Raw genomic sequence first — 24,175 nt, 5'->3', positions numbered from 1 at the left:
GCTGGGATTGCAGGTGTGGCTGCCATGCCTGGCTAATTTTTTTGTATTTTTAGTAGAGACGGGGTTTCACTGTGTTGGCCAGGCTGGTCTTGAACTCCTGGCCTCAAGTGATCCACCTGCCTCAGTCTCCCAAAATGTTGGAATTACAGGCATGAGCCACTGTGCCTGGCCCGGGTCTTATTTCTTGATGCATTCCGACAGTCTCTGTCTTTTGATTGGTGCATTTAGACCATTGACCTTCAAAGCAATTTAAAAAAAAATTTTTATTTTATGTATTATTTTTTTGAGATGAAGTCTTACTCTGTCACCCAGGCTGGAGAGCAGTGGCATGATCTTGGCTCACTGCAACCTCTGCCTACCTTGTTCAAGCAGTTCTCATGCCTCGGCCTCCCGAGTAGCTGGAATTACAGGCACGCACCACCACGCCTGGCTAATTTTTGTATTTTTAGTAGAGACAAGAGTTTTGCCATGTGGACCAGGCTGCTCTCGAACTCCTGACCTTAGGTGATCTGCACACCTTGGCCTCCCAAAGTGCTGATGTTACAGGCGAGAGCCACTACGCCCAGCCCAAAGTGATTATTGATATAATCTTGACGTTTGAAGGACAATTTTACAGATTTTTAGGTTGGTCGTTTTTTTTCTCTTCTTCTTGCTTATATGGTTTCTTCACTCCTCTTTCTTCTTGTTTAGGATAAATTGTTTGTAATTATTTTCTTTACTCCTCTGTAGGTATAGTGTTGTTTTGTTTTGCTTTGTTTTTTTGAGACAGCACCTCACTCTCTCACCCAGACTGGAGTGCGGTGGCCCGATCTCGGCTAACCTCAACCTCCACCTCCCAGGCTCAAGCAATTCTGCTGCATTAGCCTCCCAAGTAGCTGGGATTACAGGCTTGTCCCACTACCGTCTAGCTAATTTTCATATTTTTAGTAGAGACGGGGTTTTACCATGTTGGCCAGGCTGGTCTTGAACTCCTGACCTCAAATGATCCACCCGCCTTGGCCTGTGGGGTTGCAGGACCTCTTTTTTTTTTTTTTTTTTTTGAGACCAGGCTTGCCTTCTGTTGGGCCCCAGGGTGGAGTCAGTGGTGGAATCCTCAACCTTCACTAACAAGCTCCACCTCCCGGTTCACCGCCATTTTCTCCTGCCTCAGCTCCCCAAGTAGCTGGGACTACAGGCAACCTGCACCACGCCTGGGCTAATTTTTTTTTTTGTATTTTTTAGTAGGAACAGGTTTTACTGTATTAACCCAGGTATTGGTCTTGAATCTCCTGACCTCGTGATCTGCCCACCTCGGCTCCCAAAGTGCTTGGGATTACAGGGCGGGGTGACCACTGGGCTCTCGGCCCATCTTTTTTTTTTTTTTTTAATTTAAACTTTGATTTTCTATAGTTTGAATATAACTATGTATAGGGTTTTTTTGGGCATTTTTTCATGCTTAGTGTTCTCTGAGCTTTCTGTATCTGGGAATCAGTACTTGGCATTAATTTGGGGGAAATTTTCAGTCATTTTTGTTACAAAATTTTTTTTCTCTTTCTTTTCCTTCTGGTATTCTTATTACACGTATGTTACATCGTTTGTATTTGTTCTGCAGTTCTTGAGTATTCTGTTCTGTTTTATTATTTTTTTTATTTTTATTTTTTCACTTTGCTTCAGGTTTGGAGGTTTCTATTGAGATATCCTCAAACTAGAGATTCTTTCCTCAGTCATGTCCTGTCTTCTGAATAAACCTATCAAAGGCATTCTTCATTTCTGTTATAGTGTTTTGATCTCTAGCATTTCTTTTTGGTTCTTTCTTAGAATTTTTCTATACTTTCATTGCCCATCTGTTCTTGCATGCTGTCTACTTTACCCATTATAGCCCTTAGCATATTAATTATAGTTGTTTTAAATTCTTGGTCTGATAATTCCAGCATCTCTGCTATATCTGAGTCTAGTTCTGATGTTTGCTTTCTCCTGAAACTTTTTTTTTTTTTTAACCTTATGCCTTATAATCTTTTCTTGATAGCTGGACATGATATATTGGGTAAGAGGAACTGCTGAAAGTAGACCTTTAGTAATGTGATAAGCTGTTGGGGGAAGGGGAGCATTCTATAGTTCTACAATTAAGTCTCAGTCTTTTAGCAAGCTTCTGCTCCTGGACTGTGAACTTCACAGGTGCTTCTCAGTTTTCTCCCCTGTTTAGAGGGGACAGGATAGCAAGAATGGGCTGGAGCTTTCCCCAGGTCAGTTAGGCTCTGATATAACCACAGCAGGTAAGGCTTTGGTCAAATAGTTTCTGCTGAGGGCAGACCGTATTAAGAATAGAATGCTCTTAGGCTGGGGTGGCACAGGCCTGCTAATCCCAGCACTTTGGGAGACTGAGGTGGGCAGACTACTTGAGGTCAGGAGTTTGAGACCAGCCTGGCCAAAACAGTGAAACCCCGTCTCTACTAAAAATACAAAAATTAGCCGGGCGTTGTGGCCTGCGCCTGTAATCCCAGCTATTCAAGAGGCTGAGGCGGGAGGATCACTTGAACCCGGGAGGTGAAGGTTGCAGTGAGCCGAGATCTCGCCACTGCGCTCCAGCCTGGGTAACAGAGTGATGAGACCCTGTCTGAAAAAAAAAAGAAAAAAGAGTAGAATGCTCTGGCTTATTTCAAAACGGTTCCCTTTCCCCTTTCCCTTGTAGAAAAATGAGGGGATTTCCCCCTTGATGCTGTGAGATCTAGGTCAAGCTTCCCACAAAAGTGTGGGAGTCTGCTTGAAGTTTTTAACTCTCAGAGTTGTCCACACTAAGCCTCTAGCAGTTTGTCAGTTATAATTCAAGCTTTTCTGCCTGACCTCTGGTTCCCACAGAGGTTCCTGCTTGTGGGTTTCTGCTCAGGTAATTTGTGACTTTTTTTGTATTTACCTGTCTGTCCCTTCAAATTTGTGTCAGTGGTTTGTGCTGTGATTTTTTTTGTTTTGTTTTGTTTTGTTTTTTGTTTTTTGAAGACAGGACCTTATTCTGTTGCCTAGGCTGGAATGTGGTAGCATGATCTGGGCTCACTGCAGCCTCGCCCTCCTGGGCTCAAGCAATCTTCCCACCTCAGTTCCCCAGGTAGCTGGGACTACAGCCATGCACTACTACACCCGGCTCATTTTTGTATTTTTTGTAGTGATAGGGTTTCGCAAAGTGGCCCAGGCTGGTCTTGAATTTCTGAGCTTAAGCTCTGTGACCACCTTGGCTTCCCAAGGTGTTGGGACTACAGGGCAGAGTCACCACACCCAGCTTTTTTTTTTTTTTTTAAAGAGATGGGGTCTTACTCTGTTGCCAAGTCTGGAGTGCAGTGGTAACTCACTATTGTTTGGACGAGCGGAGGCAGGATGGCGCACTTCCGGGTTTTTCATCATCAACTTTTCCCGTGTGTGCGAAAATGCAGCCGGCGCCCAGGAAGGTGCAGATCAACCGGGCATGTGCCAGGTGATGTCAATCCGAAGAGACCAAGATTTACCTGGTGGCACCTGTGGAGCCCCTCCCCCTCCCCGACACGTCCGTGCCCCGCCTATTGCCCTTCCACTCCTAGAAAAGCCGCTCCCTGCAGACGCACGGCGCGGGCTTCCTCAGCCCCCATTCTTGTCGGGACTGCATCAGGAACTCCGCCCGAGAGCTCTACTGGGCGACTCTCTCGGCCTCCTTTGCCAGAGGCCGACAGACTTCACACCCATATCTTTTTCCCTGGAGCTAGATGACCAAAGAATAAATTTGCAGTTTTGCTTTCAGCCTTGCCTACTCACTGGTTCTTTTGTGCTCACTCTGGTGGTCTTAGAAAAACAAATCAACTATAACCTTGAACTCATGGGCTCAAGCGATCCTTCTGTCTCAGTCTCCTGAGTAGGTCTACAAGTGTGCACCACCATGCCTGGCTAATTAAAATTTATTTATTTATTTTTAATAGAGACTGGGTCTCGCTATGTTGCCCAGACTAGTCTCAAACTCCTGACCTCAAGCTATCTTCCTACCTTGGCCTCCCAAAGCACTGGGTTACAGGTGTGAACCACCATGCCTGGCCACCTCACTTCTTTTATGGATCTAAGAAGAGTTGTTGATGTTTCAGTCTTTTCACTTTGTTGTTCGGACAGAATAGTGACTTCCAAGCTTCTTAAATGCTGCACTAGAAACTGGAAGTCTATGTATACTCTTATTATTACTCTTGGTTCACACAATATGTGGTATACAAATTATATCTCCCTGTTAGTTGGCCACCTAGAATGATCCGAAAAAAGACCCATCCCTCTTTCCATGAATTTATCTCTTGTTATCTACTTGTAGATCATAGACTATCTCAGTTTAGTGTCTGATCTTTGTGTCCTATTAAAGTTGAAACTGATTTTGATGCCATTTGCCTTAATTTATATCATGCTATTGGGATATATTTGTTAAGATTCTTATTGCAGGTTAAGGCAATCCACTGGAGCTAAGTTAGAAAAAAAATAAGAGTTATAAGGATATGACAATATCTCACAGAATCCAAAGGCAGCTATTGTAGCTGTATCTCTCGGGCATAGCATAGAAGGGTCTGTAAATCATTCAGCTTAGGTCAGGAGCTCACACCAGGCTAATAAACTGGTTAGGTAGATAGGTTTTCCCTGAACATGGTATTTTATCTTGTGATGAAAGTGTATATGTGTGTATGGAGTGGCGGTAGACAGTTCTATAATTCTGTTGGCAAAGAAAATCCAAGAGATGTCTACCATCTCAAAATTGGAGATATAGACTTGGACTAATATGGTATTAATTAATATTTCAGTCATGGACAGACAATCTATATACTACTTTAGGTTCTCCAGAGAAACAGAACCAGAAGGAGATAGAGGTTTCTTTTTCTTTTTGAGATAGTCTCGCTCTGTCACCCTGGCTGGAGTGCAGTGGCACAATCTCGGCTCACTGCAACCTCCACCTCCCGGGTTCAAGCATTTTCATGCCTCAGCCTCCCGAGTAGCTGGGACTAGAGGTGCCTGCCACCATACCTGGGTAATTTTTGTATTTTTAGTAGAGACGGGGGTTCGCCATGTTGGCCAGGCTCTTCTCGAACTCCTGACCTCAGGTGATCTGCCCACCTCGACCTCCCAAAATGCTGGGATTACAGACGTGAGCCACTGTGCGCAGCCCAGAGATAGAGGTTTCTAGCTTGCAGACAGCAAATCATGAGATGTCTCAGCCTCCGTAAGTTTGTGAGTCAGTTTCATTTAATAAGTCTCATTATGTGTGTACACACACAGAATTATATATATGTAGGTATGTATTTATATCATGGGGAGGGCAATCTGGTGTACTCAGTTCCATTGAAATGCTAATCTCTTCCGGAAACATTCTCCCAGACATACCCAGAAATAATATTTAATCAAATGTCTAGGCATTCCTTGGCCCAGTCAAGTTGACATGTAAAATTCACCATCACAGGGATGTTGTATATCTCAATAGTTTCTGTCCCTACGTCATGTTTATGCAAATTTATGTCATTTTGAGTCTGATTACTCCAGACATGAGAATTAAACATGCTCCTTCTTTTAGTTCCAATCGCAAATCAGTTGCTCTTCTAGAGATTTCAATGCCTATGTATATTTGATACATCTGTTACCACATTTTCCAATATTTGTTAAACTACTCTGCTTTTTGTTTAGTGTATACTAGGTGAAAACAATCACCTTGTTCTTTATAGCTGTTGACTGGGAATTTGATGTTTGTGAAAGATGCCAGATGGATATCCTGGAAATTGAAGCCCTGTGTGAATGTGGGGAAGCAACAATGTCAGCTTCCCAGATCCTGTTCTCTTAATGGCTTTTGGTCTCGATCTACAGGAATAAAGCTCTTTTCAGAGTTTACTTCATTTCTTTTTTCTGCCACTGTGAGTAAGGGTGTTCATATTCAAAGGTGTCTTTTTAGGATCAAATTTACTTAGCCTCTTCAGAAAGTTGAACATCAGGTTACTTTTTTGTTCCTATTTTTCTGTTTCATTGTTCAGACTTGAGTTGATCACTTAAGACCAGTGGCCCTAATGGATTATTAATTGTATAAACTAGTCCACTGGTTGGTTTCATGGTTCAAATTTCATCTTTGCCTTTCTCTTCTAATTCTTTCACACAAAATGCTTTTTGATGAATAATAATAATAGCTATCATTTATTGAGCAGTTACATATCAGGTTTGTGCAAGGCACTTTATATAAATACCTTCATCACCATTAAAAATATCCTGCAAAGTATAGTTTTCATATAAAGTGTAAAGAAACTGAGATTCAGGGAGGTTATCTTGCTCAAAGTAGCAACAGCTATTAAATAATAGAGCATGGACTAGGTGTGGTGGCTCATGCCTGTAATCCCAGCACTTTGGGAGACTGAGGCAGGAGGATTGCTTGATCCCAGGAGTTCCAGACAAGCCTGGGCAACACAGCAAAAACCTGTCTCTATTAAAAAATAATAATACAATAAATAATAGAACATGAATTCAAGCCTGGATCAGCCCGATTTTTGTAACAGTGTTCCTTCCACCAAACTCCACTGACTCTTCATAAAAGATGTTCATTTTAATTAAATATCAAGCCAGCTTTGTTACATATTGCTAATGGTTGATTTAAAATTCCAGACTCAGTTTTGCCAAATATTCCATTGCTGTAGTCACACTCTTGAATCATACTTTTTCTTTCTTTAAAGGTAAATCATCGAACTAATAGGAACTTTCTGTTAAGTTGTGATTGTGAATAGACAGCACAAATCCTTGAGAAAACATGGTTTAAGTCTGAATTGTTCTTTTTATTTTGTTTTTGAGATGAGTTTTGCTCTTGTTGCCCAGGCTGGAGTGCAGTGGCGCGATCTCGGCCTGGTGCAATCTCGGCCCACCGCAACCTCTGCCCCCCAAGTTCAGGTGATTCTTCTTTCTCAACCTCCTGAGTAGCTGGGATTACAGGCATGCGCCACCACACCTGGCTAGTTTTGTATTTTTTAGTAGAGACAGGGTTTCTCCATGTTGGTCAGGCTGGTCTTGAACTCCCGACTTCAGGTGATCCGCCTGTCTTGGCCTCCCAAATTGTTAGGATTACAGGCGTGAGCTACTGTGCCCAGCCTTGAATTGTTCTTTAGTATGTGTTGGCATTAATAAACTTTGAAGTAGTAAGTACATTGAAGTTTTAGTGGTCCTAGTACAACTCTTGGGATCCTTTGTATGGGACCATTTCCTAGGTGGAAGTTCTTTGAAAGTAAATCCTTTAGTTATTTTAATTTGATTCACAAGTATGAGCATATACTCTGTATTATACATGGTATCATACACCAGGGATACAATGACAAAAGAAGCAGTCTCTATCCTGAGAAACCTTAATAGCCTGGAAGGGAGAGACAGACAGTTTTAGAAAAATCATGGATCAGTTGATAAGTGCTCTGATAGGGGTAAAAGGTACACAGGATCGAAGAGGCATCTATCTCAGACCTAGATCAGAAGGACTTAATGGAAGAAGTGATGTCTTGGATAGAATGAGGAGGACAAGTAAGAGTCAACTGACAATGGCAGGCGCAAAGTTTGGAGAGTGTTCAAGGCTTAAATAATAATGATATGGATGAAGACTTCTTTTAAAAAAACTGGTTTTAAGATATAATTCTTATATCATAAAATTCACTTTTAAACATACATTCAGTGAAATTCAGTGTATTCACGGAGTTGTGTAACCATCGCCATCTATAATTCCAGAACATTTTCATCACCCCAGAAACTCCCTACCCATTAGTAATCATACGCCATTTCCTCCTCTCTTCAGCCTCTGGCAACACTAATATACTTTCTGTCTCTGTGAATGTGCCTATTCTGGACATTTCATATTAATAGAGCCACATAATATGTGGTTGTTTATGACTGGCTTCCTTCACTTAGCATAATGTTTTCAAGGTCCATTCATGTTGTAGCATGTATTGGTATGGAAGGTGTGTTTTGGAAAATAGAGATAGGCAAGATTGAGAATTGAGGGTTTGTGTTGATCAAGATGACTACTGCATAGAGTAAGAATTTGAGAATAGAGAATAAGATGTCGTACTAGAAAAGTAAGCAGAAGCCAAATCAAACAGAGCAGAACACACCGTCAGCTATGTTATGAAAGTATGGACTTTATCCTAGGGGCAATAGGATGACAATGAATGGTGTTAAGTATGGAAATGATACAATCAGATTTGGATTTTGTATTTGTGTGGAGAGTAGGCTAGGTGGGTACAAAACGGGGCAGAGAGACTAGGATTCTTGCAAAAATCTAGGCTACAGAAAGATGGAGGCGTTATGGGATATGGCATTGGGAATGGAGAGAAGTGGATGGATTTGAAAGATTTAAGAGGTAAGATTGACAAGACTTGATGTTCAATTGAACGTGGAGTTGGGAGAAGGAGAGGATAGTATCTAGAATGTACTTAAATTTCTGAGTTCATGAGACAAGTGGATTATAATGTACATACTCATTAAGGAGCTGGCTGCTAGGTAAGTTCCTGGGGTGCCAATATATAAATACTAAAATGGCACTGGAACATTAATGAGATGAAAAAAATGCATTTACTGGAACTCTTTACTTATTAGTAGTGTATGTGGGTTGGAGGAAAACTTGGATAAGCTACTGTAGATGGAGTAAGACCCCTTTCTCACCTGGCTTTTTGCTTGAATAACATTAGCTGTTTCCTAAACTGTACTCTAAGAGACCCAAAGCTTGTTTTATTGAATGGCTACCATCACTGGGTCTTCTTTTTTTTCCTGTCCCTATTAAGGTTTTTACCTTTTTCTTTAAAATGTTTATATGAGATTGGTTTGAAGACTATCAGATTACTAACCTGCTATTCCATTTGAATTACACCAAAATGCCGTGGCTTAAGATAACAATTTAATTATCTCTCATGGTTCTGGCAATTGACTGGGCTTAGTTAGGCAGTTCTCTCTCTCTCTCTCTCTCTGCTTTTTTGAGACAGAGTCTCACTGTGTTGCTCAGGCTGGAGTGCAGTGGTGCGAGCTTGGCTCACTGCAACATCTACTTCCTGGGTTCAAGGGATTCTCGTGCCTCAGCCTACCGAGTAGCTGGGACTACAGGTGCCTGCCACCACACCTGGCTAAGTTTTGTATTTTTAGCAGATACGGGGTTTCACCACGTTGGCCAGGCTCTTCTCGAACTTCTGATCTCGGATGATCTGTCCACCTCAGCCTCCCAGAGTGCTGGGATTACAGGTATGAGCCACCGCACCTGGCCAGGTGGTTCTCTCTTACAGTTTTCATGCAGTTGTAGTCAGTGGCTGGGTTAGAGTCGTCTTGAGGCTTCCTCATTCACATGTGTAGAGATTCATGGGACAGATCACCAAAATGTGGGCTTTCCATGTGTCTTCTCTGGCATGGTTACTGGGTTCCAAGAATGAGTGTCCCAAAAGGAGCAATCAGAAACTGTATTGCCTTTTATGACCTGGCCTTGGAAGTTACATAGTTTCCCTTTTGTTATACTCCATTAGGTGAGGTAGTTGTGAATGTCTGCCCAGGTTTAGAGGAAGGAGACGTAGATTTCACCACTCAGTTGAAATCTCCCATTCCACACTATCTTCTTAATGTGACTGTGATACCTGAGTCACAGGTGCTATGTCACAACCACATTAAAAAATCATGTGGGATGGGAGATATGGTAGCAGCCATTTAAAAAAAATACAATCTGCCATCCCTACCTGAGAACCCTGCTCAGACTAAGATTGGGAACCGAAAGAGAGAACTTGGAAGATTGAATGTGATCTTGTACCTGTTGAGTTTGAACACTGCGTCAGACTTTCTGGCAGAAATGTTAAGAAGTTTCTTTACTGAGCTGGGTGCAGTGGTGTGTACCTGCAGTCCTAGCTACTCCCAGCCTCAGGAGGCTGAGGCCAGAGGATCACTTGAGCCCAGGAGTTTGAATCTAGCCTTGTCAATACTACGAGACCCCATCTCTGAGAAATAAAATAAAATTTAAAAGTTTGATTACTGGTCAGGTACTGAATTTGTCTGTAGAGAATAGTATTAATCACAGCCAAGACAGGAAACATCTTTAACTGAGAATATTTTCTAATATATCCTCATTTCTTTTCTTTTAAAAAATCTGTGGCCAGGATTTTGGAAATTTTCACCTTCACAAATCTTCTGTTATAAACATGTTCATATCAGAATGAATTTCTTGCATTTTATATTTTAAACATCATCTTTATACCTGTCACCTTTCCTTATAAGTTTATATAAAAAATAAAATCTTTGTTTCTTAATTTTAAATGATGGTTCTTTAACGTTCCTTCGTATTACAGTTAAAATTTTAGTCTTCTGTTATACATCCCAGGGAGATTCCTTATCTTTTCCATTCCCTTTGCTTTTCAGTTTTTATATTTAGAAGTAAAAAATTTATTTTTATTTATTTTTTGAGACAAGGTCTGACTCTGTTGCCCAGGCTGGAGTGCAGTGTCATGATCACAGCTCACTGCAGCCTCCACCTTCCAGGCTCAAACTGTCCTCCTGCCTCAGTCTCCCAAATAGCTGGGACTACAGGCATGCGCCACTATGCCTGGCTAATTTTTGTATTTTTAGTAGAGATGGGGCCTCGCCATGTTGGCCAGGATGGTTTTGAACTCTCCTAGCCTCAAGTTAGCCACCCACCTTGGCCTCCCAAAGTGCTGGGATTACAGGTGTGAGTCACTACACCTGGACAGATTTATGATTTATGATTTTCTTTTTAGAAAGCTATTTCAGTAAGATTATGAAGGGTATATTTTATAGAGAAATGAAGGCAGTAACACCAGTTTGGTAACTATATGAATCACTCTAGGCTAGAACCACTCTAAGCTAAGGCAGTTGTAGAAATGGGATGAGGGTGATGAAATTAGGAACTTCTTTGGAATCCTTGCCATGGTAGCGTGTTTTATGCTATACTCAATAAATAATTAAATCATTCCACATATTTTGAATACTACTGTGTGAAAAGAATTGTGCTGGGGCCTTGGAATAAAAGGATTAATAAAAAGGTTTCCTGTCTTGGATGAACGTATGGTTTAGTGTAGTCATTTTGTAAAGAGGGAATATGAAATATAAACATTATAGGAGCATGGAGAACTATGTGATTAATTATTGTAATTATTAATTTCACATTGGGAGGTGACATTTGAGTGGAATATTAGAGGAGTTCTGTGAAATTCTTTGTTTTCCTCTCGTGTATCTTGAACCGTATTTAAGACATTTGTACTGTTTTATGTTGTATACTTGTCCATCTATCCATTTACTAAACTTTTGTTACTTCCAAAAAATGATTCTATAATGTCAAAAGACAATGAAGAAATCATTACTATAAATTGCTCATTCTGGGTAAAAAGTACTGGAGTATTTGTCTCTTTACCTAAGAAGCATATTCTCCATAGGAGGTGATGGAATACTTCTTTTCACTACCTATTGCTTATGTTTCTGTCTGTGTCTCCCTTTCCCTTCATTTTTCTGAACTATTTCTTTATTTATTAGGGCATTAGCAACTTTAAGTCTACTTTTAAGAATGAATGCAATAATTTTATTTTATTATATGTCACTTCTCAAAGGTAAGAATGGAGACTTAAAATTAAACAGGATGAGGCCGGGTGTGGTGGTTCACATCTGAAATCCTAGCACTTTGGGAGGCTGTGGTGGGCAGATTGCCTGAGCTCAGGAGTTCGAGACCAGCCTGGGCAACATAGTGAAACCCTGTCTCTACTAAAATACGAAAAAATTAGCCAGACGTGGTGGCATGCATCTGTAGTCCCAGCTACTCGGAAGGGTGAGGCAGGAGAATTGCTTGAACCCAGGAGACAGAGGTTGCAGTGAGCGGAGATCGTGCCACTGCATTTCAGCCTGGCGACAGAGCAAGACTCTGTCTCAAAAAAAAAAAAAGGATGGATTGACCCTTCCTCACACACACCATTTATTTTCTTTCTGTCTTGAAACCCTCATAAAATGGTAAGAAGTAAGAACAGAAGAGGAGATAACAGTGGATGAAAGATTTCAGTAAATGGAAAGAGTGAAGGTCTTCAAACTGAAGACGCAATAAGCTACTTGCCTGCAGAGGGAGATATGTTGAGAAGCCCCACAACACCTTAGAGAGATTTGTGATATAGAGACTCCAAGGATCTCTAAGGGCTTAGGTGAGGTGTGATACTGAAAATAGATTGGCTGGAATATGATACAAGGAATGATTAGTTTTGCATATGTTCTGCTGAATCCTACCTGTGTAGCCAAATAACTTTCCCCTTCATCCTGCAGGAGTCTAGAAGTTTATTTTCTGGAAGAATTGAATAGAGGATACTTTGAATTGAAGGATACCAAGCATATCAGGAGAGGATGAGGTGCAGGTTGAAAGTAGATAAAGGAAAATGTAATGTAAAGTTATAAATGTGGCCAGGCACGGTGCCTCATGCCTGTAATCCGAGCACTTTGGGAGGCCAAGGCGGGCGGATCTTCTGAGATCAGGAGTTTGAGACCAGCCTGGGTAACACAGTGAAACCCCGTCTCTACTAAAAGTACAAAAATTAGCCAGACGTGGTGGCAAATGCCTGTAATCCCAGCTAGTCAGGAGGCTGAGGCACAAGAACCTCTTGAACCTGGGAGGTAGAGGTTGCAGTGAGCCAAGATTGCACCACTGCACTCCAGCCTGGGCGACTGAGTGAGACTCTATCTCAAAAATAAATAAAATAAGATAAAATAAAATAAAATAATAGTTGAGACCAGCCACTAGTGGTCTTGTGTGATTTTCCTCAAATCTTGTGTGGTTTTCCTGAAACCTAGTAGATTTCGGCTACTTAGGGGAATGTATGTAGTAGGTGGACGGTTGGATTTAGCTACAGTGGAGGCATTGCCAGCTGAGACTGGAATATAATTCCAGTAGAAAAACCTATAATATTATTTGTATTAGTCAGGGTTCTGCAAAGAAACAGAACCAATAGTATATAGAGGGCTGTGTGTGCGTATGTGTGTGTGTTTAAATTTATTATAAGGAATTGGCTGATGCATTTATGGAGGCTGAGAAGTTTCACAATCTGCTCTCTGCAAGCTGGAGACCTAGGAAAGCTGGTGGTGTCATTCTAGGGCCGATAATGTAAGTCCCATTCTGAGGGCAGAAGATTGATGTCCCAATTCAACCAATCAGAGAAAATTCCCTCTTCCTCAAGCCTTGTTTTATTCACGTCCTCAATGGATTGGATCATGTCTGGTCACATTGGGGAGGGCAATCTGTTTTATTCAGTACACTGATTCAAATGCTAATCTCATCCAGAAATACCCTCACAGACATACCCAGAAATAGTATTTAATTTGAGTACCCCATGTCTCAGTCAAGTTGATATATAAAATTATCTGTTATATTATTGGACTTGCCTCACATATTGAAAAACTGTATATATGATTTGACCTTGAATCTATAGAGTTAATTTTGTTTAAGAAAATCTTTAATTAGCTAGGTATTAGAGGGGTGGTTACTTTACTTTCATTCTCATTTTGACCTTGGTTTGTATTTTTATACTTTCATACTTCTGATATGACTTAGTCCTTTATATAATAGATATAAATCTATTTCTTAGTGTTAGTAGCTCTTCTCATTTAGAGTATATCATAGCGTGCATATTTTTCTAGTTCTCAAGACAGGGAAATCTTTTACCAGTGATTTTCATTCTTTATTGGGTCTTGGAAACTTGAATTTTAGGTCTTTTTCTTATTCTCTTATTTTTTATTAAGCACATCATTTTCACATCTGATAATAGAATATTTGTAATGTCAGGAAATTTTTCTTGCTGCCTCAGTTTATCTTTAACACAGTTTATCTGTGTTCATTAAATTATCTCCAATATACTTACCTGTTCTTAAAATACTATGATTATGTGTTAGATATTTTATACTGATAATATAATATTCATAGTCTTAGTTTTATTCTGATTAGCTTCAACTACTAATCTTGTTCAAGGCTAAATTAGGCCCTTAAAGAATTTTACATTGTCTCTAAGCAGTTATAGTTGGGCTACCATAACTTAATGGATATTGTCATATTTTCACAAGAAGGTAGTAATATTTGAAGAGCCTTTGTCTTTTGCATACATCCCTGATAGTGAAGGTTAATATTGGGTTAATAGATCCATTGCTTCTAAGCAGTTGGAGGAGGACTGGAATGAAGAGACTCCATTTGGAGAAAAAAATAGTTTGGCAATAAAAATCACAACAAGAAACTTGTGAAACTCAAGAATTCTGTGTGTATCGAAAAAAAATTGCACTAGAAGGACATTCCTGTGAAGCAGCAGTTTTCTTAGCTTTGGATTCTTGGAGGACCCATTATAAGGCAAATTATATACGTATGAATTAACACAATTAAAGTCATTGGGTAGAAAGTGCCTGCTGTTGATGTTTCACTTTGCATTATCGATTGAAAATAAACATGCAAGAACTCTTCTTTGTTGAAACATTTAACTTTTGGCCTTTTCAGACAATAAAATGTCTCTGTTGCTGCCTTGCATGCAAGCCAGCTCTTTGAATCCAAAGGTATAATTGTATTTACTGTTCAAGCCCCATTGCTTTTGTTTGTCTGGCTATGATAGATTTATTTGAAGAAGATTAGGGTTTATTGTTTCAGCAAGTGTAATGAGCAATGTGTTTTTCTTTTAGGATCAAACAGAGCATACTGAATCAGCAGGACTGGCTGGTGGTGCAGCAAGCATGATGAGTAAGCACCGAGAAGTCTGTTCCTTATCACGTGTGTAAGGGGAAAAAGGTAAGAAAGTGTTTTTATTTCTCTTAGAGATTGAACTTGAGAAACCAATGAGATCTATAGAAGATAATGCTGATGCATATATGTTATTTGCTTCATTTGTAACATTGTATCTTATTAAATCAGGAGTATGATTTTTTTCAAAAAGATTTGACTTAAATTCAGAGGAAAAGGGTGTTTAAAAATCACTGTTATTTTATGTCACAGTGGTCACAATGTTAATTTTCCTACCAGTGCTGGCTCCTTCGTTTTAGAGTTAGTTGAGTATAGAAAGGTAATTTCAGAAAAAATATGAATTTGAGCAATAGTTTAGCTCATGCAAGAGCTAAACAAGTAAAACTGATTTGGGGATGGGGAATCAGAAATGTAAATTTAATTACATTATTTTATTTTGTATTTTTAGATAAGTTATTATGTAGAGCAATAATTTCCAGCAGAAAACTGGAAGTATTCTTGTAGAGCAGGAATCCTTGACTTTTTCCTAACTAGGAGTCATGTTGTTTTTTTTCAAGTCTTAAGATTATTTAAGGGTGTGAACCCCCAATATCTGTGTTGGAAACAAGTGCTTGGTGTAGCCAAAAGAAACCTGCACTTAGACAGAAATTTTCTCAGCAAGGCACTTTTACTTCTGCAGAAGGGTGCTGTTCGCTCCTGTTACAAATGCAAGAGCACACCGAACAAAGGAAGGAAGGAAGGAAGGGGCTTTTAACCCTAACACAGTCCTGTTTCTGTGTCTTTCCCCTATTGACTGGAGTTGGACTGCACAATCTAAGCTGATCCTGACTGGCTAAGGCTTAAACTTTTCCAAATAAGGTAAATGTGTGATTTGTGAAGGGGCAGGGTGGGTAAAGAAGAAATGGTTAGGCTTGACAGAAGAGAGGGTAGGATTGTTTACAACTTATGACCAGGAAGTTGAGTCTTTGAAGAGGAACTCAGTTGTCCCAACAATATCCCCACTTCTGTCTTATAGTTCTTCATCTTCAAGTTTCTTTAACAGGATCTGGCTTTGTTGTTCTTCTTGATTATCTAGGTGCAAGAGCTTATCTGAGTACAGAGGGGAGAGGTTGGGGAGGTTTTGTGAGAGCCGCTTCTATGAGCCTTTGGGTTAACCCACAAATACAGGGTATGATACAGCAACCCACAAGGATGAGTACACGTCTAACAATTGCAAGGAAGGTAAAGATTGAGGTCATGAGTCCTTTCCATTTTCCAGACCACCTTTCCATTTGTCCTGTAAAGGGGTCGTCTATTCCAGAGTTTTCGGCTAGTTCATTTGCTAGGGTGGTAAGGCCTTGTAAGGCTTTTATGATTGTCCCGTCGGGGGCTGTATTATTAGGAATAAAAGTGCAACACTGGACCCTGATCATGACATAGACTCCACCTTTTTTGGTCAACACCATGTCAAGGGTGATTCTATTTTCCCAGGCCATCTGGCTGGTGGGGTCTGATTTCAGCGATTCCTTTTATGGCATCTCTGGTATAATTGATGAATTGCTGCTGATTGTAGTATATGTAATTTATCCAGTCTACATTTTTGTTTATAGTGGACTACCAGAATAAGATAGACTCGAACCCGGTGGCTATTTGGTTTTGAGCTTTGAATTCATTTGGTACTGTCTGCAGGACCCTGATGCTGTCTATGTAAACTTGGGGGTCAAAGGACCCATTTATTGGGGCTTCTTTTTTCCTTCTGGTTACCTGCTTCCTGATGAAATGCCAAGGTGAAAGGGATGGCCAATTGGATCAGAGCACAAGTGCCACTCCAGTTGCTTGGCAGTGTACCAAATATTGGTCCCCCTCAATACCACTATACATCCACTTGGGGATGGACTGGGGTTGACTGATTGGTTAGCTCTTGAAAAGGTTTAGGCCCACTACATCCCATCAGGTTTCCAAGGAATGTCAAATTTTCCCCTTGTTGTGAGAGACACAAGGTAAAATTGGCATCAAGAGCGAGAAGTCGAATGTCCCTTGGGGGCTGTCCATAGGGCTCCTGACCTTTGGGAAAAGTAGTGAAAGAGTGGCACATGACTTGTTTCCCCAGGCTGTGAGGTGCTGGAAGAGAGCTACCATACTAGTCTTTGCCTGATGGGTTGGCCCATCTGAGTGGGAGGGGAACAATTTGGGTTTCTGGCCTGCCTGTTGCACAAGCGTAACAATCGGTTTTATTTAGGGTGTGAATGGAAGATTTAATCCATTCCAGCTAGGCATTTACATCTTGATAACTGGTTTCTATGGCTAGGGTTTGCTGTAAATCCTTAACTTCTACTATAGCTAGTTTGGTTTTGTCATTAGACATGAAGCAAGAAATGGTTTGATTTTGTGGTTTTGGGAAGCAGGTAATGGAGGCAGATGGAGGAGGAGGAGCAAACCTCATTTCAAAGATGCCTGTAGGGTCTTTTGCAGTGACATCCGCTCCTAGGCCATAAAGGCGCTCTAAAGTGGGGATACGGTCGGTGGAGGTGGGGATAGGAATAGAGAGAAGTACTGGGTTGCACTGGTGGTTTTGGCAGTTTGAGGGGGTGGTTCCTTCGGTGAAGTGGAGGTAGGGTTTTAGGGTGGTGCAACCCTCTAAGGAGGTCCAGCCCTGATATTTGGTGGTCAAGATAACATCTCCTCAACTATAACATAACCCCTTAAAGGGTTGTGGTTGTCGATTGCAAGGGTCCAGGGTGATACTGGTTTTTCTGCAGGTGGAGGGGCAGAGGTACTTTTCTGAAGAAGCTTTGACTTTGGAGGTTTCCACAGGTATGACAAGACAAGCATCGAATGTAATTGTTTGGGAGGAGGGTGATGGAGTTACACTGATGATAAGGTGTCCTTGGGTAGCTAAAGGAAGAATAAAAGGTAGATTAAACCTTTTTGAATGTAGTTTGGAGGGCATTGATCCTGGAATGATGGTCCATGACTTTGCAAGGGTTGGGGCCCTTTTTACCCGAGTGTGGTGGGTTCACCCCTTTTCGGCCATTCGGATTGCTGTCTCAGTGGTTAGGAGTATTAGATAAGGTCCTTCCCAGGTTGACTTAAGCTTTCCTTCTTTCCAACATCTGATAAGGACATGATCTCTGAGCTGGTGTTGGTAAACTGGGAATTCGAGGGGTGGAGTTTGTGCTAGGAGGCCTTGAGTCCTGAGGGTGGAAAGGGTGGAAGACAGACCAAATATATATATTTTTAGAAACTGATCTTTTGTTTCAAATGTAGGAAGGTCAGTAGTGGAATTTAGATAAGGCAGCCCATAGAGCATTTCATAAGGGGACAGGCCAGGCCAAGATCTTTTTTTTTTTTTTTTTTTTTTGGAAACAGAGTCTCACTCTGTTGCCCAGGCTGGAGCGCAACAATCTTGGCTCACTGCAACCTGCACCTCCCAGGTTCAAGCAATTCTTCTGCCTCAGCCTCCTGAGTAGCTGGGACTACAGGCACCAGCCACCATGCCCGGCTAATTTTTGTATTTTTAGTAGAGACGGGGTTTCGCCATATTGGCCAGGTTGGTCTCGAACACCTGACCTTGTGATCCACCTTCCTTGGCCTCCCAAAGTGCTGGGATTACAGATGTGAGCCACCACGCCCTGCCAGGCCAAGATCTTTTTGAGGGGCACTTTGGATTCTTACTAAGGCAATGGGAAGGCATTTTGTCCATGGTAACTGGATTTCCAAGATTAATTTGGTTAGATGATTTTTTTAGAGTTTGATTAATTCTTTCTACCCTCCCTGATGAAGGCGGATGCCAGGGAGTATGATATTCCCATTTTATTCCTACTGCTTGGGTTAGCCCCTTAATGATGTGTGCAGTGAAGTGGGTCCCATTGTCTGAATCAATGTTCTCTATTAGTCCAAACCTGGATATATGTTCCAACAGTGCTTTGACTACATTACTGGCAGTTGTGCTTGGGAAGGGGATGGTTTCTACCCAGTGGGTGAGATGGTCTACTATGACTAGTAAATACTTGAGGCGGCCTATTGGGGGCATTTCAGTGTAATCAACTTGGACGCTTTGGAACGGCCTTAACCCTGGGTTTCTTCCCGTGGGAGGTTGCTTCTTTAGGGTTTGCTTATTAGTTTTTCTGCACATGATGCAACTATCCTCCACTTGCTTAGTGAGGGTATTTATCTCTACATACCCATAGACTGTGAGGGCTGCATCACACATAGCTTGAGGACCCCAGTGAGCTCCTGGATGAAGCTGTGACAATATTTCCCTCATGAGAGGCTTAGACAGCATTTCCCTTCCATCTGGTAATACCTACTTTCCCTCTGGGCTCTCCTGAGCTCCTGTTTTCTTTAGAGAAAGGTCTGCGTGAGAGAAGATGGGGATCGCAGCTGGAGGGGGAGACAAAGGGATAGATGGAAAATGGGTGCCTCTTGGGAAGAGGCAGCTTGCTTAGCTATTTGATCTGTGAGGTTATTTCACTGGCTTTCAAAAGATGGGTTCTTTTGGTGTCCTGGGACATGGACAACTGCAATTTCTTCTGACAGCTGAAGATTTTCTAATACTTGCAAAATTAATTATTTGTGGACCAAATCTTGGCCCTTACTATTGATGAAGCCTTGTTCAGTCCAGATTTTTCCAAAGGTATGGACTACTCTGAAGGCATACTTGGAGTCAGTGTAAATAGTTCCTTCTTGATTCTGCAGGGATTTTAAGGCTTGGTTTAATGCAAAGAGTTCACATGTTTGGGCAGACCAGTTATTTGGCAGTCTTCCTGACTCTACCTCTGTGAGGATTTCCCCATCAACTACGGAGTACCTGTTGTACCTTTTTCCTTCAGTGATCTGGGGGGAACCGTCTATAAAGAGGTGATGCCTTGTTTGGAAAAAGGTTTTGCTTAGATCCAGTCTGACTCTAGTTTGATAACTGACTAGATCTAAGTATTTATGCTCAGATTCTTCCGGGTTTGGATTTCCTGTTAGGAAAGCAGCGAGGTTGATGAATTGTCAGTAGTTGGTGTTAGGGCATCCCTCTCTAATAAGATAGCTTCATATTTTAAAATTCTTGAGTCAGTGAGCCATTTCTCTGCCTTCTGATTAAGAATAGTTCTGACTTGATGAGGGGTACTTATGATGAGGTTTCCCCCAAAGGTCCCAAAGGTTATTTTCCTGCTTTCTTCTGTTAGCAAGGCAGTTGCTGGTATGGATTGTACGCATTTGGGCCATCCACAGGTTACTGGGTCAAGGATTTTTGACGGGAAGGCTACAGGCTGTCGGTGGCCTCTGTGTTTGTGGGTGAGTACTCCTAAGGCCACTCCTTTGCTTATATTAACAAAAAGGTGGAATGGCTGTTCTAAGGAGGGCAAGACCAGAACAGGGGCTGTTACAAGTAGGTGTTTTAATTCTTCTACCTGTTGGATCTCTGATGGGGTCCAAAGGAGGGTTTACAGGGTCTGGTCTTTGTTGAGTGAGTTTTGATATAGCTTTGTTTTAAGTCGTAAGAGTTAATCCACAGATGACAATAACCAACCAATCCTAAGAATTTCCTAAGTTCCTGCTTTGTTTCGGGTAAAGGCAAAGATACCATACCTTCAATTTGTTTGGGTGCTGTCTTTCATTTACCTTTACTGATGAGGTGTCCTAGGTATTTCACCTCAGGTTCTACAAGTTGCAGTTTATTCTTTGAGCCCTGTAACCATTGTTCTCTTAGGAAATTTAGGAAGTTAACTGAAATTGCTGTTACTTGATCCTTGTCATCTCCTGAAATGAGCAGGTCATCCACATACTGAAGAAGGCGTATGGATGAAGGCAGGGAGAAGTTCTCTAGAATTTGTTCTATTATTTGACCAAATAGATTTGGGGACTCTGTAAACCCTTGGGGCAAGACTGTCCATTGGTACTGCTGTTTTCTACTGGAGTCAGGGTCCTCCCACTCAAAGGCAAACATGTCCTGACTGTCCTCCGCTAAAGGGCAAGCCCAAAAGGCATCTTTTAAATCTATCACTGTGAACCACTGGTGGTTGTGTGGGATTCTGCTGACAGTGGTGTAAGGATTGTGAATAACAGGGTGGGTGGTTTGAACTATTTGATTAGTAGCCTGGAGGCCTTGCATTAGCCAGTATGACCTGTCTGGCTTCCTTACAGGCAATATTGCAGTGTTATAAGGGGGCATACAGGGTTCAAGGAGTCCATCATGGACAAGGCTTTCAGTTATAGGTTTTAAACCTATCCTGGCTTCCGAGGTAATAGGGTATTGTTTTCTTTTTACTACATCCCTGGAAGTTTTTAATTTGACATGAATTGGAGGAACCTGTAGCTTTCCTCGATATCTTTCCTTCGACCATACATCATGATGGATTTGGCTTTCTTCCGAAGTAGTGAGCAAGTTTAAGGAAGTAAGGAGTTTTCCCTGATTAACATATAGGCCTATGCCTAACCTTAACATTAAGTCCCTTCCTAATAAATTAGTTCCTGCTTTGGGAATTAACAAGAACTTAGTAGTGGCCGAGTTATTCTTATATTTGACTTCAATTTCCTCTAGAATTTTTGCCCCAAATCCTTCCCCTGTAACCCCTGAGACAGTAAGGTTTTCTGCTGAACATGCTAAACCTGATGGGAGAAAACATAGGGAAAGCGAGCTGCTCCTGAATAGACTAAGAAAGTGACTATCTCTTATTTGGGTCCCACTGTTAAATTTATCAGGGGCTCTTGGTGGGACTCAAGATGGAAGATGTAGAGTCCCTGACCCCCCTGTTCTTCAAATGTCATGAGTGGAAGGACTTTCTTTTCCCTCTCCCATTCGGGACATTCCCTCTTTAAATGTCCTGGCTTTCCACACCAGAAACATCTGTTTTCCCTTTTCCCCCTCCCTGTTCCCTGACTCTCAGGTTTCATCCCTTTGCTTCCTGTATAGAGTCGGACAGCTGGGTACTTAGAAGGTCTACAAGTTGTATTTCCCTGGGCTTCCTGTTGAAGAGTTCCCTGTTGTAGGGTGGACAGTGTAATCTTTGCCTTTTGCTTCTTCCTTTCCTCATCCCTCTGTACATATACCTTTTGGGTCTCTTAAAAGTTCCTCTGTGGGATGGTCTTTCCAATTTTCTGTCTTTTGTATTTTTTTTTTTTTTGCAATGTCCGGCCAAATATTGGTGACAAAGTGGAGCTTTAACATTCCTTGTCCCAGTGGGTCCTCTGTGTCTAAACCTGCATATTTTCTTATCTGTTCCTTAAGTCTGTTTAAGAATTCTATGGGCCCTTCATCTTTCCTTTGTTGTACATTAAGTGCTCAGGAAATATTAGGGTCCAAGGAACTGATTCCAAATCCCTTTAATTATCATATCCCTGAGATCTCTCATGTTTCTCAGTGGGCTTCATTGTTGTTATCCCACTGAGGGTCCTGGGCCGGGAATTTATGCTTCGCTGCAAGGACATTTTGAACAGGAGGGTGTTCACGCTCCTGGACTATCATAGTGGCCCTGCAGATCATGGTTCTTTCCTTTCCTGAGAAGAGAATACCTAGAATAGACATTAATTCAGCCCAAGTGTACGGTTGTGACTCCAGAAATTGGCCAATTTGATCTGCGACTCCAAAAGGGTCATCTAACAGTGGTTTGAGTTCCTTTCTTAGATTTCTAACCTCTAGTTAAGTGGGCATTTACAAAGCCAATATCCCCTCCTCCTAGTGGTACTTCCCTTAAGGGAAAAAGGATTAGGGCAGACTTCTTTGAGGAAGAGAGGAAAGGAAAGTTTTGGATATCCGTTTGGCATTGTTCTATTTCCCATTGGAGCTTTCCTGAGGAAAAGGCACGTTCAGGTGGCTGTCCAGCAGGGATGTGGGGTGGCAAGGCCCATGGGGCAGGGTTATATGAGGGAGGAACTGAGTGTTCAGCTTGGGGTGGAGGGGTAGGCAGCGGAAGGACTGAGTGTTCCGCTTGGGGTGGAGGGATAGGCAGGGGAAGGTGATCTAGAGGATCCCATGCATCTTTAGATACAGAATTTGACTTAGTTAGATCATCTTTGGGAGGTATTGAGTTTGGCTTTGCTTTCTCATCCTTTAGGGGATAGAGAAGGACAGGTCCTTTTCTCCAACATAGAGCATAATCTGTTTCCTCTTGAGAAACTGGACTTTTATCATTGACCTACTGGCCAAAAGACTGAAGGTCTGAGGATGGGTTCCTTAGTCCAAATAAAACAGCAATACTTTATCATATGCTATCTTTTCTTGTGTTTGGTCCTTTCATTATCCTTCCAGTATTTTAACATAAGGCATAGGGGACTGTCAGGGAGAATTTTATTGTCTGCTTGGCCTTTTATAGTCCCTGTCTTACTTGGGGTATTTCCTATCTTGGCGGTTGGTGAGGCTAAATGTCTCATATTAGAGATTTCTTGCGCTCCCATGTCCTATAGGCTGGACCTCCCCTTTTCCCACTGGAGGTTTCTTGTACTCTTGTGAGCACCCGCTTCATCCTTGTTGACTGCTTCTCTTGTGGGAATTTTAAGTCCCTTTTAACATTGGCAGGTTGGTATAATACGCTAACTGGAAAACTGCCGTAAGTCCTATGAGGTGACCATGGAACCAAGTCTGGACTCTGCACTTGTTTCGTGCCCAGTGGCGCATTTAACTCACACACTTTCAACCTCCAGAGATCCCAGCCACCAAGGAATACTTTGTCACCCCAATAGCAACATTTCTTACCTTGGTCTGTGCACAGAGTTACCTGGTCACTGTGGAATTCTTAAGGATCCTCCCTACAGCCCATGTTGCCGAGAGTTTGGATTTATTCATCACTTTGGGCAGGATTCGATCCTCCACTCCTGGGGCCACCACAACAAGGCAGTGGGATGTGTCTCCCTGTGAAAGATAATCACGAGCCCCTCCCAAAGGAGAATGGGATCCTGGAAAAGCCCCCAAATTTGTTGGAAGCAAGTGCTCAGCGTAGCCAAAAGAAACCTGCACTTAGAAATTTTCTCAGCAAGGCACTTTACTTCTGCAGAAGGGTGCTGCTTATGCAGAGCACACCAAATGAAGGGAGGGGTTTTTAACTCTAACACAGCTTCTGTTTCTGTGTATTTCCCCTATTGGCTGGGTTGGACTGCACAATCTAAGCTGATCCTGATTAGTCAAGGCTTAAACTTTTCCAAATAGGGCAAATGTGCGATTTGTGAAGGGGTGGCAGTAAAGAAGAAACGGTTAGACTTAACAGAAGAGAGGGTAGGATTGTTTACAACTTATGACCAGGAAGTTGAGTCTTTGAAGAGGAACTCAGTTATCCCAACATCTGAGACAGGTCTCAGTTTATTTAGAAAGTTTATTTTGCCAAGGTTGAGGACACTCAGGAGGTCCTGATGAAGCAACTGTGTTGTCTGAGGTATATACCCAGGGTTCATCGTCTCGTGCCAGGAAAATTTAGGACACCGACACACATGGGGAGTTTAGGAGTGGAGATTTAATAAGCAGAAGAAAGGAGAAAGAAAAACAGTTCTCTCTATTGAGAGAGAGGGGTCTTC

General features: G+C 41.7%; 1 protein-coding gene across 1 annotated transcript in view; it reads left to right on the top strand.

Moving 5' to 3' along the window:
* Window positions 1-24,175, top strand: part of ZFYVE9 (zinc finger FYVE-type containing 9) — a 203,943-nt gene that overhangs the window by 54,087 nt on the left and 125,681 nt on the right. Inside the window, exon 2 of the mRNA XM_017874503.1 lies at window positions 14,644-14,749. The gene's annotated coding sequence lies outside the window, so the exon portion shown is untranslated. The remainder of the gene's footprint in view (window positions 1-14,643; window positions 14,750-24,175) is intronic.

Source organism: Rhinopithecus bieti, unplaced genomic scaffold (genome assembly GCF_001698545.2).
Source record: "Rhinopithecus bieti isolate Rb0 unplaced genomic scaffold, ASM169854v2 scaffold_7684, whole genome shotgun sequence".
Taxonomy (NCBI): domain Eukaryota; kingdom Metazoa; phylum Chordata; class Mammalia; order Primates; family Cercopithecidae; genus Rhinopithecus; species Rhinopithecus bieti.
Note: the sequence above shows the minus strand (reverse complement) of the source record. Positions and strands in the feature narration are given on the sequence as shown.